General features: G+C 43.4%; 1 protein-coding gene across 1 annotated transcript in view; it reads right to left on the bottom strand.

The window, feature by feature from the left end:
* Positions 1 to 14024, bottom strand: part of frem3 (Fras1 related extracellular matrix 3) — a 50966-nt gene that overhangs the window by 26249 nt on the left and 10693 nt on the right. The window lies entirely within an intron of this gene.

The following is a 14024-nucleotide window of genomic DNA, read 5'->3' as shown; positions in this document are numbered from 1 at the left end:
CAGAGTCTCTGGTGGCACAGCTAGCACTGCGATGCAGTGGAGAGACCCGTTTTTAATGGATCACTTGCTGACAGTGACTCAGATAGCTACTGTAAGTGACGATCTGTTCAAGGGAATCCCTGTCTCTCTTTGTCACTCTTGCTGTCTGTCTGTCTGTCTGTCTGTCTGTCTGTCTGTCTGTCTGTCTGTCTGTCTGTCTCACTCTCTCTCTCTCTCGCTCTCTGTCACCTCTGACCTAAACCAGACAGTATTAGCACAGGGGTTAAAGGTGAGGTGCATAGAGAGGCTCCATTACTCCTGGTGACTTACTGAAATGGCAGCCCCAGCCATATCCTTTAAGCATCAGCCCTATCTCTTTAAGCACCAGCGGTATCCCTTTAAGCACCAGCAGCACCTCTGAGGGACAAGGGTAACTTCATGTCTACTTCATGTCTATAGGCTTAAAATAGACCTTTTACCCCTTGGTGTTAAACCTTAGTATTGTGAAAGTAGCTCACATTTGTTCTGGTGAAAAACAGAAAGATGAACTAATTAGTTCTTACAATGTTTGAGTCTGTGACCCATGCACACGGAAACCTCTGACTTGAGATTTGAGATTTGCACCTGGACAGGACCCTCTGTAAAACCTCAGATTTAAAGCGATTAAGACTTCATATCTAGGTCATTCTTCTCAGCTTGAAGTGTATCTACCTCATTAGGCCCCATGAAGAGAACAGGTGCCATAAAACACACATATGAACCAGACCTGGGTTCAAATACTATTCTAAATAATTTCATAATTTCAAATATGTTGTCTGGTCTCTATTAAGCTTACCTGACGCAATGTGACCAATATAATAGTCCCAAAAGTACAACCCCCCCTTTTAAGGTATTAAATAAGATATCAAACCGTATTTGAACCCAGGTCTGAAGCTCGTAGTCACCTGGCACTGATCCCCATTGACTATACGTTGCTTCCTCTGCCCTTAATCCATACTATCTCATGACTCCTTTATCCTTCAAAAGAAAGTATTCCACTCGCCGCTTGACATTGGCCACTCTGGACAGACGGAGTTACTTACTTAGCCGGTAACTTTCTTAATGCTTAAATCTTAATCCCAGGCTTCTTTTTAATAACTGCGGCCAAACGTCCAAACGCCTTGGCTTATCCCCTCTCTGACAGGCCCTAGGAGGGCCCTTGACCTTGTGTCTGATTGGCCAGAGCTTAGTGGGTTCAGAGAGCCGAGGAGGTTAGAGAGGTGTTGGTCCGTTTTGCACCGCTGGTCACAGTGGCAGAAAGGCCTTATTAGCCTGTTATTAACCTGACCCCTGAGTCTAACTCTGATCAGCCATGGAGGAAGTAGGTCAATGTCAAGAAAATACCCTTTCATAGGAACCCTTTACTTCCTATAGTGTAGCACCATGGTGGTTGTGGTCATAAGAATATCATTCTATTTCTATGGTTGTAGCGCCAGAGTTGACGATTTGGTAGGTAGACTGAGAAAAGACCCTGTGATATTAACCATTGATATCCCTCTGACAGAAGAGTGCTAGTGTTAGCCTAGTAGCATAGTGGTTGCAAACATATGGTGGTGGATTTGGTTAGGTCCTTGTCAAGAATTAAATACCCTTGATATTATTAACCCTGTTGTGTCCTTGAGGTTTTTCAAAGGTGCTCTAAATTCAACGTATTATTATGTGTTATTAATATCATTATTATCGCAGTCATGTAGCATGATGGTTGCAGCACCAGAGTCGAGGATTTGGTAGGTCAATGCGGAGACCCTTTGGATATTAACCCCTACATAACAGCACACTAAGGAAAGGAAGCAGAACCAATCCTCTGAGGGGTGACCGAGAACCTGTGAGAGGAGGCTAACTAAAGAAATAAACTCTCACTAGGCTTTATGGAGGACAACGGCATGGAGCATCTGGTTCATTCATACAATGAGCCTGCATTGGGGTTGGTTTTTCCTGCCTGGGGGAGAAAGGAGCTGTGGGCGTTCTGCTATGTGACTGGGGAGAATGAAAACACTGGAGGGAGGAGATGGGGCCACTTCCTCAAACCCACATGTCAACATGGCGCGCCGGGCCAGCACTGAGACACAACAGGGCCAGGGCCAGGATCAAACCACACTCCGCCAAGCCTGGATGTCAATGACGGTGGATTGAATTGAACTGATACCAACTAGTGGATTTTTGGGGTTAAATTGGTTAAATTGGATCGTTTCACTCTGTTGTTCACTCTAAAACACACGCATGCACGCACACACACACACACACACACACACACACACACACACACACACACACACACACACACACACACACACACACACACACACACACACACACACACACACACACACACACACACACACACAAACAAACAAAAGCCATCCCCCAAGCTATAGTATAGTAGCCATGGAGTCCCAGTTTGACATAGGAGCCCCTAGCACCTAGCGGTGGCTATCCTTGACCATGCTCATGTTTCTGACAGCTCCGGCTAAAAATACAGGAAGCATTCATCATGTTTGTCTCTGCCTGCCCCAAATTCCACCACGCTTGATGAGTGTGCATGTGGCCAATTGATAGACAAGACGAGCCAGCTAACTTCAGTTGTGTTTGATTAAGTGTATTTTCATTTAGCCTGCTTGGAAATATCAAACACCTCTTGAGCATCTTTGAAATGTAAAATGGAAGTGCAGCGACTGTTGACTTTCGTCCGTCACTGTACTTATAACGCACAGTGCACAGAAACGAAATGCTACAAGACACATTAGTCACACCTCAGTCCATCACATTAAGTATAATAATCACTTGTCAAGGAAGAAACTTGATTTATAAAACCTGTATACCTTTCTGCTCATATCTCCTCAAACCCACAGAATCTGAAGAGGTGTTTCTGTCCAGAACAGCACGTGTTCCTAGGCAGGCTGCCCAGTTTACACAGAGCTGATATTGAGCTTAGTGAGCCTGTACTGTGTGTCAGATAGGATTATCGTATGAACATAGTCAGCGACAAAAAGACTCTATCGTTCTGGCATCCAGACTGGCAGTCTATCTGACAGCTTCTGATTTCAGCTCTGACACTGTTACCCTCAAGGCATGTAATAACCGGGTAATAATGCCATTTTGTCTTGAGTATTGCATAGAAATACCTTCAATTTCTAACATGGTGTAGTTTATCTGGTGAAATACTGTAGATGATGAGACTAAGTAAAATAATATTGACAACAAAGGAGTCAATTGACCTGTAAGAATTAGAAACAGACTATTCTGCACTGAGGAAATTAATTAATATGAGCGCCAATGACAATATTTAATTTAATTGATCAGCTGCTGTTATTTCTCAATTGTCACTCATTTATCAGGGTGAAATAAGGTCTTGGAGTTCATTTGAGTTTAAATCCTCAGAATAACCTAAATCAACAGGTCGATAAAATAGGACAGATGAGATTTAAGGACATATAGCATTTACCACCTGACCTGACGCCTGTTAAAAAACAGAATTGGATTGCCGCCCGGGGGGCGGATGGGAGTCAATTGAAAACAGAGCTGAGGAAAAGTCTTCCCTAACCATGTCTCCATTTCCCAGACCTGATAGAGATACTGTATGTTGTGACACCATGACATCGCTGTGACGTTATACATACATCATGTTATACATAGATGCACAGCCAGTGGAGGGGACCTCAAAGCCCTGGCTGTGTGATATCTGAGCCTTTGAGAACTCTATGACAACTATGACAAAGGCAATGTCGTCATCATCCATATATTTAGTGTGTTGTCCAAGAGAGTTGGCTGGCAGGCAGGCCTCAAAAACAAATCAGCACCTGCTACAATGACACAAGCACACAAACATACCCTTTCAAAAATGACAAGGTGATATCATTACAATCTGAGCTGTCTGTGTATAATCCATTACACTAATCTCACATTCCATCCCCCAGGTGGACATGATCGGAGCCATAGACATGACCGTGAGATAGGGGGCTTCAGATCCGGCCGGTGTGACACTTCAGTCAGCCATTGTCATGAAAATGTGTCCACTCTGCCCACAGTGAAGCTAAAGCTCTGCACCTTCAGTGGGGTCAATAGAACCGGAAACATCTGCTTTTCAAGTAATAAGAACATATAAAAAAAACGCCTCTCTCTCTCGCTCTGTGTCTCAGAGAACTCCTGCCAGAACTTCAGATTCTGGAAAAAGAAGCTGAGTGACAGCTGTGCCCTCCCACCCCATCTCTCTGTCCCTATGTTGGCTTTGTCCCTCCAGGATGAACAAGGGACAGCAGGCCACTGTCTGGGTGGCCCACAGCCCACTGTTCTGGCATATCTCTGTGCCTCCCTCCCTGCCTGCCTGCCTGCCTGCTTTCCTTTCTCAAACTCAGAGGAGGGGATCCTCTTCTGGCTCCTTTTGTGAATCCTGTCAGATACCGTGTCCAGACCTGGCATGGAATCCAACTACACCAGACACGGATCCAGTGGTGTGTTGTCAAGCACACTATACACTTTCTGCTTTCCATTAGAGAAGGTCACATCACTATCACTGATTCAGATAAACCTAAAGTGAAACTGAGTGGTAGCCTTTCAGTGTTTGTATAAAACTCCATCTCAAATGATATATAGACTGATTAGTGCTCAGCGCTGCTGCCTTTTTAAATGAACTGAGGCGTCTTGCAGAAGTGGAGAGGGACTCCTTCCTTGGTATTTATGAGAGCAATAACGTGGATAGAGTATGTAAGGCTAAGTAATGGCCACATTCCCTCTGAACCAGGTGTCTCTGCTGGGACTTTCATAAAGTTACAGGAATAGATCAAAATGGAGGGGTTCTGATGTCTCTAACTGATTTACGAACTCATTTATTACAATCTTTCCAACTAATATATCAACCACACTCCCAGCTCACATTTCTTTTGCGTTTCAAACTGACAATAATAATAATTCTCACCATCAGATGAAATGTTTTATAGAAGACGGCATTTTGGAACGCCCCTGTTTTAGGCTCTTAATAAATTTGTCATTGAAGTGACTTATTAATGCTAGGCTAATCGCTTGAGTAAGCAGTGAGCACGGACAGTATATCACAGCCACTGCTAAGTGTTGGCCCCTGGACATTTTTCATGTTCTTAGACCTGAGTGAGAAGACTGGATGTTTTCCAGGTATGGGGCTCCCTACGGTGCAGCCATCTTTGGATAACTAACTCTAGCTAGCTAGCTTGTCCCCCTATGCTCCAACAACATGTAACTTTAGTGGCTAACAGGTCAAATTAATTTACCACTGTCATTTTAATGACCTGTCAGGGGATTTGCCAAGATTCTCAAGATGGTCTCCTGTGAGCCCCGATGCCTAAGGATATAATGGAGACATCAGTTAGGTTCATTCCGATTCCAAACATGTTTGATTGTATCTCCTGACTGTACATCAGAGGAGGCTGGTGGGGGGAGCTATAGGAGGACAGACTCATTGTAATGGCTAAAATGGCATAAATGGAACGGAGTCAAACAGGGTTTCCATATGTTTGATGTGTTTGATACCGTTCCATTATTCCATTCCAGCCATTACTATGAGCCTGTCCGCCATTGCTAACTACCAGCACCTTATCTAACTAGGTCCCATTGTTGCAAAGAGTTATGGGATATTAGATAGCCTTGTTTTAACCTTTGTCATCTTCAACCTAGACCATGATCAGCAATCCATCCATAAAGCAACCAGCAGGCCTACAGAAAACCCCCCCAGTGTCCTATCATTCCACATTCTTCATCAGGTCATCAGGTCCTATTTACATTGCTACAGTATTCATAGCCATACATAGATATACTTAGGATAGTGGGTGGGACTCAAGAGGAGGGGGGGGATATCATTGGTCAGAATGAGGTTTTGACAGCGAAGAGAATGATGCAAGGGTGAGCAACAGAAAGCGGCGCCCATGTAAGTACCGCTGAGTGACAGGAATGAGGACCATGATTATTACATTTCCTCATTCCTCTTTTTATTTATACTGGGTCACATTGCACTCTGCACTCTGCAACATGGCCCTGTATAAACTTGCAGAAATGTACATTTTAGTAATTTAGCAGACTCCCTTATCCAGAGTGATTTGCAATCAAATAAAGTAGGCAAAACAACCACATATATACTAAAATAATAATAATGTTTTATTGTCACATACACCGGATAGGTGCAGTGAAATGTGTTGTTTTCACAGGAGGCTGGTGAGGGGAGGACAGCTCATATTAATGGCTGGAATGGGATCAAACACATGGAAACCATTTGTTTGATGAGTTGGATACCATTCCATTAATTCCGTTACAGCCATTACTATGAGCCCGTCCTCCCCAATTAAGGTGCCACCAACCTCCTGTGGTTGTTTTACAGGGTCAGGGTAGTACGGCGCCCCTGGAGCAAATAAGGGTTAAGTACCTTGCACAAGGGCACATTGCTAGATTTTTCACCTTGTCAGTTCAGGAATTCAAACCAGCGACCTTTGGGTTACTAGCCCAACACTAACCGCTCGGCTACCTATTGCCCTTATTATTACAGTCCCTGCAGCTAAAACCATCAACAACACCTGTGTGAATATAGATTTCACATGTGGTCCATTAATTGAGTCATTATATTGAGGTGTATGATCAGAATTTCTATACAATTTATTCAATTACAACAGCTTTCTCCTTTTTTAACGTTGGTGCTACAGAACAGAAAGTGAATTCTCAAATGCCAGAGTGCTCAACTTAGTTTCCTCTGGGGCATTCCGGAGATCCCATGGTTGGGATTCTGGATTGGAGGAGCCAGGCATATTAATAGATCCTATTGGCCACTGCCGTGTACTGTAAAATAACACTGACTCCAGAACAGTGACCTGATCTGGGTCGGAAAGGCAGCATGCCGCACATCACAAGGTGACAGAGAGACTGGGTCACCCCCAATGGTGCCACTGGCGCTTATTGCATCATTTTGGAGAAAACTAACCTAACTGTCCATGGCAACTGGCCAAAATGAATCATTTAATCATATATATACACAACACTGAGTGTACAAAACATTAAGAACACCTGCTCTTTCCATGACATAGACTGACCAGGTGAATCCAGGTGAAAGCTTTGATCCCTTATTGATGTCACTTGTTAAAGCCACTTCAATCAGTGTGGATGAAAGGGAAGAGACAGGTTAAATAACTATTTTTAAGCCTTGAGACAATTGAGACATGGATTGTGTGTGTGCCATTCAGAGGGTGAATGGGCAAGACAAAATATTTATGTGCCTTTGAATGGGGTATGGTAGTAGGTGCCAGGCGTACTGGTTTGAGTGTGTCAAGAACTGCAACGCTGCTGGGTTTTTCACGCTCAACAGTTTCCCATCTGTATCAAGAATGGTCCACCACCCAGAGGACATCCAGCCAACTGTGGGAAGCATTAGAGTCAGCATGGGCCAGTACCCTTGTGGAACACTGTTCTGAGGGCAAAAGGGGTGCAACTCAATATTAGAATGTCTTGCACACTCATGCCATTTAGCAGACACTTTAATCCAAAGCAACTTACACTCATGCTTGCATACATTTAATGTATGGGTGATCCCGGGAATCGAACCCATTATCCTGGCATTGCAAGAACCATACTCTACCAACTGAGCTAAATGAAACGACTAAGTGGTGTCAAGATTCTTAGTGAATCCTAACAGAACGTACCAACTGAGGGAAGGAGTGATAGAAGAGAAGAAGAGAGAGAGGAAAGGAGAGGTGCATCTGCTAAATGACAGAAATGTAAATATAAATGAAAGAGAGGATAGATACTGACGTTATAGCTTAAGTGGAAGACATACAGATGTGGGATCTTAATTTGATCACCCTGTTGCAGGATAACTTTTCTGCGATGTAGGACATTTAAAACATGTTGTGTATTTGAGGTTTGAAAAATGCTTCTGACATTTGTAATTTAATTTTCCCTTGCGAAAAAATGCATCGACCCCTACAAAAATGTCTATTAATTGTAAAAATAATTCACATTTCCTGTTGCTGAATAATTATTTTCCTGCTGTAGCAAACTGGCTCAAATGAAGACCCTACATCTGTGCAGAACAAGTGTGCAAGTGACACATCTTTAAACAGACAGCGAGAGAGTAGAATATAATGGAAAGTACAGAATATAAAGACACTTTTAAAAGAAAGTATGGGGAGCAGCAGACAGCTTTGTCACATGGAAGCAGATATGAATAACCTCTAGGGGCCATACATCATAACACCAACACTCTCCCAACACTCTCCCAACCCCAATAAATCTATCTGCCTCGTGTCAGGAGGCAAGGAGAGAGCGAGAGAGAGGGAGAGGAAGAAGCCTCCGCCTCACAGTCACAGTATACATGAAGGTAGACCTTCAACTGGCACCAGGGGACAGTAAATCGTTGGCCGGCTGTTGACATGGCTGACAGGTTAGATCCGAACACACACTTAGGAAGTCATGGTGCCTGCTGTGTAAAATGGCCGCGACCCACTCAAGCCTCATTCACTGTCTCTCACTGCCTCAACAGCACACAAACCTACATTACTGTTATGTGCTGTGCACTAGCCCTTCGGGAAACAAATGTTTAAGCATGGGAACAACTATGGAAAATCATACATGCTCTCTCTCTGTCGCTCTCTCTTTCTCTCTCTAAAAAATACTATTTCCCTCCTCTGAAAAAGTGCCAATCTACGCCTCTGGAACAGAACAGGGGTCTGTAATGCAGTCAATCCTTCCTGTCTGAGTATTGGCTTTGATTTCTGGGGGTTGTGAGTGGGGTCTGTGGAGGACTATGAAAGGGGATACTGCCGGTCCTGGAACTCTCCCAGTCCAATACACCTGTCTACTAGTGTTCCAACTTCCCTTCCAGGTATGTCTGTGTGTGTGGCAGGAGACGGGAGTCTTGAAGGCAGGAAGCACATTCCTTGTTCCCAGGAATGATCGCATAACCTCTTCCACTGGTCTACTATCATTCCCCATGCAGCAGGAGCCTGGAGTGAAAGGGGAAGCTACCAGATTATAAAACCGAGAATGATTCAACTCTATTCAACACAGGGAGGCTATTTTCAAAATACAACCAATTAGCATGACTATATACAGTGGGGAGAACAAGTATTTGATACACTGCCGATTTTGCAGGTTTTCCTACTTACAAAGCATGTAGAGGTCTGTCATTTTTATCATAGGTACACTTCAACTGTGAGAGACGGAATCTAAAACAAAAATCCAGAAAATCACATTGTATGATTTTTAAGTAATGAATTTGCATTTTATTGCATGACATAAGTATTTGATCACCTACCAACCAGTAAGAATTCCGGCTCTCACAGACCTGTTAGTTTTTCTTTAAGAAGCCCTCCTGTTCTCCACTCATTACCTGTATTAACTGCACCTGTTTGAACTCGTTACCTGTATAAAAGACACCTGTCCACACACTCAATCAAACAGACTCCAACCTCTCCACAATGGCCAAGACCAGAGAGCTGTGTAAGGACATCAGGGATAAATTGTAGACCTGTACAAGGCTGGGATGGGCTACAGGACAATAGCCAAGCAGCTTGGTGAGAAGGCAACAACTGTTGGCACAATTATTAGAAAATGGAAGAAGTTCAAGATGACGGTCAATCACCCTCGGTCTGGGGCTCCATGCAAGATCTCACCTCGTGGGGCATCAATGATCATGAGGAATGTGAGGGATCAGCCCAGAACTACACGGCAGGACCTGGTCAATGACCTGAAGAGAGCTGGGACCACAGTCTCAAAGAAAACCATTAGTAACACACTACGCCGTCATGGATTAAAATCCTGCAGCGCACGCAAAGTCCCACTGCTCAAGCCAGTGCATGTCCAGGCCTGTCTGAAGTTTGCCAATGACCCTCTGGATGATCCAGAGGAGGAATGGGAGAAGGTCATGTGGTCTGATGAGACAAAAATAGAGCTTTTTGGTCTAAACTCCACTCGCCATGTTTGGAGGAAGAAGAGGGATGAGTACAACCCCAAGAACACCATCCCAACCGTGAAGCATGGAGGTGGAAACATCATTCTTTGGGGATGCTTTTCTGCAAAGGGGACAGGACGACTGCACCGTATTGAGGAGAGGATGGATGGGGCCATGTATCGCGAGATCTTGACCAACAACCTCCTTCCCTCAGTAAGAGCATTGAAGATGGGTGGTGGCTGGGTCTTCCAGCATGACAACGACCCGAAACACACAGCCAGGGCAACTAAGGAGTGGCTCCGTAAGAAGCATCTCAAGGTCCTGGAGTGGCCTATCCAGTCTCCAGACCTGAACCCAATAGAAAATCTTTGGAGGGAGCCGAAAGTCCGTATTGCCCAGCGACAGCCCCGAAACCTGAAGGATCTGGAGAAGGTCTGTATGGAGGAGTGGGCCAAAATCCCTGCTGCAGTGTGTGCAAACCTGGTCAAGAACTACAGGAAACGTATGATCTCTGTAATTGCAAACGAAGGTTTCTGTACCAAATATTAAGTTCTGCTTTTCTGATGTATCAAATACTTATGTCATGCAATAAAATGCCAATTAATTACTTAAAAATCATACAATGTGATTTTCTGGATTTTTGTTTTAGATTCCTTCTCTCACAGTTGAAGTGTACCTATGATAAAAATTACAGACCTCTACATGCTTTGTAAGTAGGAAAACCTGCAAAATCGTCAGTGTATCAAATACTTGTTCTCCCCACTGTATATGTACATTTTTATCATTGCTATTGCTATGAAAACTAAAACGGCATGACCTCCGCTTGCATAACGTATTAACCTTGGCAGAGTTTGTCTGGAAGCTAATATTCACTATCTACTAGCCTATCATTTTCTTAACGAGCGCTCTTAAACAAATCTGATGTAGACTTCCCATGTCTATCTAACTACCTGAATAAGCTTAAAACTCTGATGTAGACGTACCATATCTATCTAACTACCTGAATAAGCTTAAAACTCTGATGTAGACTTCCCATATCTATCTAACTACCTGAATAAGCTTAAAACTCTGATGTAGACTTCCCATATCTATCTAACTACCTGAATAAGCTTAAAACTCTGATGTAGATTTCCCATATCTATCTAACTACCTGAATAAGCTTAAAACTCTGATGTAGACTTCCCATATCTATCTAACTACATGAATAAGCTTAAAACTCTGATGTAGACTTCCCATATCTATCTAACTACCTGAATAAGCTTAAAACTCTGATGTAGACTTCCCATATCTATCTAACTACATGAATAAGCTTAAAACTCTGATGTAGACTTCCCATATCTATCTAACTACCTGAATAAGCTTAAAACTCTGATGTAGACTTCCCATATCTATCTAACTACCCGAATAAGCTTAAAACTCTGATGTAGACTTCCCATATCTATCTAACTACCTGAATAAGCTTAAAACTCTGATGCAAGACTTTGTTCAGGAGGAGTGTAAATTGTTGTCGTATTGTTGTGCTGATTGGATCATATAGTTACGCTGATTGGATCGTATAGTTGTGCTGATTGTATTGTATTGTTGTGCTGATTGTATTGTATTGTTGTTCTGATTGTATTGTATTGTTGTTCTGATTGTATTGTATTGTTGTGCTGATTGTATTGTTGTGCTGATTGGATCGTATTGTTGTGCTGATTGTATTGTATTGTTGTTCTGATTGTATTGTATTGTTGTTCTCATTGTATTGTATTGTTGTGCTGATTGTATTGTATTGTTGTGCTGATTGTATTGTATTGTTGTGCTGATTGTATTGTTGATGCTGATTGTATTGTATTGTTGTGCTGATTGTATTGTATTGTTGTGCTGATTGTATTGTATTGTTGTGCTGATTGTATTGTATTGTTGTGCTGATTGTATTGTATTGTTGTGCTGATTGTATTGTATTGTTGTGCTGATTGTATTGTATTGTTGTGCTGATTGTATTATATTGTTGTGCTGATTGTATTGCATTGTTGATGCTGTATGTTTTTAATGTTGTAATGTTGTATTGATGCTGCTGCCTTCTTGGCCAGGTCTCAATGGGCCTTTTCCTGGTTCAACAGGTAAAAAGACAAAGGAGGAAGAAAACCCCTTCAGAAGTCTGGGCGAGTCTGGACGAGTCTGACATTGTTCTGTTTAAGGGGTTACTACTGGCCTCTGGCAGGGTAGGCCCTGGCCTGATGGACCACTCGTCTGTAGCCAGTCCTGGATGACCGAAGAGGACCCCAACTGACACACTGAACGTCATTACTGGGATAGAGCTCAGAGGCTAACAACAGTTGTGCCATTAGACTAGTTTATTCTGAAGAGGCTATATGGACATTGAAAAATACATCTAGCCTTTTATGATAGAATGACACTGCCTTTCATCCAAGCACCTGGTCATAAACCTATTATCACACAGGGATTGCCAACAATAAGAAAAACAGTGTTGAGGAAACATTCAACGGTGGCCATTTTGAGCGAGGCAGAATTCCCTCCCTTCCAGGTCAGGGCTTTGCTGTGTCTTTCAGCAGGGAAGGAGGGCTGACACTAGATCAATAATCAGTTATCTGTGTAGTGAATGTAATTATACCCCATCCTCCTAACCCTAACCGTTCTAACCCGTTCTAACAACTCCTCCTTGAGTCCATCACTCAACGAAGAGGACATGTCTACATAGCCATAGGCCTGGAGATGAGGGAGTAGGTCTATACCTCAGCTCACCTTATCCATCAGAGTCCCTCATAATCTCCCCTCAGAACAGAACCAGTGGGCTGGTTGGGTCGTTATGGGCCTCAAGGGGTAAGGTATTCCCTCATCAAATAATACATTAAGGCTTGAATGAAGGGAACCTGTCTGAGTTTGTCACTTATGATTCAGTCAGTCTGCTTATTGTTGTATAACATTGACATCAGTTTCTAAACAACCATTTCCAAAATGCATTTACATGTTTTAATTGCTCCTCCTCAGGGCTGACTGATGATTTACGCATTCCTCCATCCATCGGATCTCCCCGAAGGGTGAAAAGTTAAACAGGCACTCCGCAGGGCCTCCCTCTGGGGTCCTGACAGAAAAAGGACAGCATATGCTACCAGGACATGGAATGTGGCCACTGTCCATTTCAAGAGACAAGACTTCCCGCAGTGTGGCAACTGCTGACCCCTTTCTTGAACAATGCAGAGACACTGGGAAGTCATCACTAAACGCCCACACACACACACAGCCGTGCTATGGGTAGAGCCGCCGCTGCCTCTGTGTCTCTCGACACCTGCTGGGACTGTGGAATACTTCCTCCCCCCTTCCTCCCCCTTTCATCACCCTTTCCTCACCCCATCACCACTCTCTCCACCATGGAGACTGTAAGTCTCTAAAGGTAAGGAGATTGAGTGTGTACCCATCCATCGCATGCAGACTGTGTAACTTACATGTGTGTGTAGCTTCCCCCCCTTTTGGAAGCCAACCACTTGATTTCGTCCCCATGTTATAATGGCATTGAACATGTCACCCTCCCTTGGAGAGGGGGTGACCTCGACAATTTATTCTTAAAACGAAGGCTGCCTGGATCTTTAATTTAAAGACCCTTGCTCCCTTCGGTCTCAACGTAGACTTTGATCTGAAGCCATTCTTGTGATTTTGCTATTCATTGTAAATGTTTGTAGGCCTGTGAAGCCAAATTGTATCTATGATCGTATGCTGTCCATTCATGTTTTTTATATGTTATTTTTAAATCTGAGAATTAACCAATGATATCAGGCCACACCCGGCCATGATTACAGACACCTGTGCGTGTCCTTTGACACTATATAAACTAGTGACCCGCAGTGTTTGTCATTATACCCTGATGAAGACAGCTTGTCTGTCGAAACGTTGGATATTAGGTTATTAAATTATTGCATCTGAGCTCCTAGAGTGTGCTTTTCTTTTTCATGTGTAGCTTGACAAGACTTCTAATCTTTGACACATATCCTGGTACAGAAAAGGCAGGTACAGTATGTATTGAAAAGGGAGGATGCATACCGGACTGCTACACATAGGTATTGGCTGAGGCTTGGGAGGCTGAGGTCGTGTGTTGCTAGGCAGGTTTGTG

The sequence above is a fragment of the Salvelinus alpinus genome, chromosome 6, assembly GCF_045679555.1.
Source record: "Salvelinus alpinus chromosome 6, SLU_Salpinus.1, whole genome shotgun sequence".
Classification (NCBI taxonomy): domain Eukaryota; kingdom Metazoa; phylum Chordata; class Actinopteri; order Salmoniformes; family Salmonidae; genus Salvelinus; species Salvelinus alpinus.
The sequence above is the reverse complement of the archived record's forward strand: the minus strand, read 5'-3'. Positions and strand labels throughout refer to the sequence as shown.